This window comes from Netta rufina (assembly GCF_964035555.1).
Source record: "Netta rufina genome assembly, chromosome: 11".
NCBI lineage: Eukaryota > Metazoa > Chordata > Aves > Anseriformes > Anatidae > Netta > Netta rufina.
The window spans coordinates 22383955-22386914 of record NC_140134.1 but is presented as its reverse complement, the minus strand read 5'-3'; positions in this window follow the sequence as shown (position 1 = coordinate 22386914).

The window sequence follows — 2960 nt, the reverse complement described above, 5'->3', positions numbered from 1 at the left end:
CGCCCCCGGCACCGGCCGCGGGGAACAAAGCTGCGGGGCGCGGCTCGCCCGCCGGGGCCGCGACGCTGCCGGGAGCGGGGGCGGCCGCCGACCGCCGGGACCCCCGCGCCGAGCCCGGGCCGGCGCTGGCCGCGACCACCTGTGGCGGAGCGGCCCCGGCCCGCGGGACGCAGCGGGAGAGCGAGCAGCCGCCGCCGGCGGCCCCGGCCCCGGGCGTGCGTGGGGACGCGCCCCCCGTGTGCGGGGCCTGCTGCCCGCCGGGGCTCCGGGGGCCGCTGCCGTGCTCCCCGGCCGGGGGCACAGCACCGCACGTGGCTGCCCGTGGGGCTCGCCCCCGGCGCGCGTCCCCCGAGCCTTGCCCTGGCGCCGGGCGGCAGCCGGGCATCGCCGTCCTGTCCGCACGGTGGGGCCCTCGGGCCGGGGTGTACCGCGGGGAGCTCGGCTCTCCCCTGAAGGGAAGGCCGGCCGCCCCTCGGTGGGCAGAATTTCCCGTATTCCCCAAACCCCAAAGCATGCCGTGGTTGGGGGTTGCTGTTCAGGCCCCCTGGAGGTGGCAGGGGTGGGCGGAGGGGCTCTGGGGAGCGGGAGGGGGCTGCAGTGGCAGGAAGGGGGCACAGGGTGGTGGCAAGGAGTGGTGATGGCTGCCAGGCCCCTTGTGGCTGCTGCCGGGGGACAGGGGCTGCGATGGGAGAGGAGGAGGAGGTGAGGGTCTTCTCCTGCAGGGAGCAATGGAAGAAGGAGCGAAGGCAGCAGGGATTCAGCTGATGCATGTGAAGGCAGAGACTCATCTCCATGGAAGCAGAGGGAGCTGGACAGACTAATCACAGCGAAGAGTTTGTCTGAAAATGCAGTCCTTTGTCTCGCAGACAGACTTTTCATTTTCATTATTTTTTTGTGTGTGTTCTTAGGTGAAAACTGGTGTTGCCAATACACCTAAACTCTCATTGATCACGGTTATCACTTCACATATCTACAGTGCTTGTGGAGTGCTGGTCCAGCAACCCTGGATTATCATTTCTGCTCTCTGACTGGCCTGGTTCAAAGCTCTGCCAGAAACCAGACCCATCTGATGTAAATATTCATGGCACTGACACTCTCCTCCTTGTGCTTGCAATCCTTGCTCACTGCGTGGGCTTTGTTAAGGATGGAATTTGCCTGTGCAAATATTTGCAAATATTAAAGGATCACCAGTAGGGCTGAAGCAGACTGGTGTCCCCCCGCGCAGTACAGGGGGCGCAGAAGTGGCTGGGGAAGGATGGGGACGCTCGCACAAGTGGCGCAGAGATGGCAGCGGTGGGCACGGGGCAAGTACGGGTGGCCCAGACCAGGAAGGGCGCTGGGGCAAGAGGGGCAGCGGCTGCGGAGCCAGGCGGCCTGCTGGGGAGCAGCCCCTCGGCCAATCGGCGTGCGCGGACAGGGGCCCCTGGGCAGCGGCAGCCAATGGCGCCCTGCGGACACGATCCGGCAGCGCCCTAGAGCCCCGCTGCAGCCGTGGGGCCCGTGGTGGTGTCACCCTGCTGGGCCGCGGAGCTCACTGCCCCTCCTCAAAGGAACGGGGAGAAGGTACGATGGAAAAGGGCTCCAGGGTTGAGATAAGGACAGGGAGGTTGCTCACCAATTACTGTCATGGGCAAACCAGACTCAGCATAGGGAGATTAATGTAATTTATTACCTATTACTAACAGACTAGTGCGGTGAGAAACTGAAAGCAAAGGACCCCCCCCATCCATCCTACCTCCTCTCCCTGAGTAGTGCAGGGGAACAGAGATTGGGGGACAGGCCGTAACACTTTATCTGCCACTCCTTCATGGTCCCTCTCTGCCCCTGCTCCCCATGGGGTCCCTCCCACGGGATGCCGTCCTTCCTGAACTGAGCCTGCGGGGGCTGCCCACAGGCAGCAGCTCTTCAAGCACTGCTCCCACATGGCTCCATCCCACGGGGTCCATCCCTCAGGAACAAACTGCTCCAGCACGGGTCCCCCACAGGTGGCAGCTCCCCCCAGACCTCCTGCTCCTGCGGGGGCTCTCCATGGGCCGCAGCCCCCTCCAAGCCACATCCACCTGCTCCACCGGGGGCTCCTCCACTGCAGAACTTTTGCTCTGGTGCCTGAAGCACCTCCTGCTCTCCTTCACTGACCTTCATATCTGTGGGATTGTCTGTTTTTCACTTCTTTCTTCCCAGCTGCTTTTGCGTGGCATTTTTTTCCCCTCCATGTTTTAACCACACTCTCACAGAGGCCCACCCAGCTTCACTCCCTGGCTCAGCCCTGGCCAGCAGCGGGTCCCGTTTGGAGCTGGCTGGAGCTGGCTCTGATCTCATGGGGGGCAGCTGCTGGGCTCTGCTGGCAGGGGGCACTGCTACACCTCGGCCATCGCACCCGGCACACGGCGGGGATGCCTCAGCCAATGGCGAACCGCAGCCATGAGCCTCGCAGGAGCCTCGCAGCCTCAGCCAATCACAACGTGCAGATATGATCCTTCAGCAGGCTCGTAGCCACAGCCAATCAAAACGCGCAGATATGATTCGTCAGTGGGCCCGTAGCCACAGCCAATCAAAATGTGCGGATATGATCCCGTATCAGCCTCTCTGCAGCAGCCAATCAAACCTTGCGGTTGCGATCCTTGCAGCAGCCTGCCCATCTAAGCCAATCAAATCAGGCAGACGTGACCTTTACAGGAGCCTTGCAGCCTCAGCCAATCAAAATGTGATCCTTGAGGCAGCCCAGAAGCCTCAGCCGGTCAAAATTAGCAGCCATTATCCATGCAGCAACCTCGCAGCTACAGTCAGTCAAAGCGTGCGGACACGAAGCTCACAGGAGGCTCGCACTGTCAGCCAATCACAGCTGGCTGCAGCAATGCCCATGGTGGCTGAGCAGCTTCAGCCAATCACCTTGTGCAGATGGGAGCTCCGAGGCTCAGCCAGTCCAAACGTGCCAGCATGGTTCTCCAACGGGCTCACAT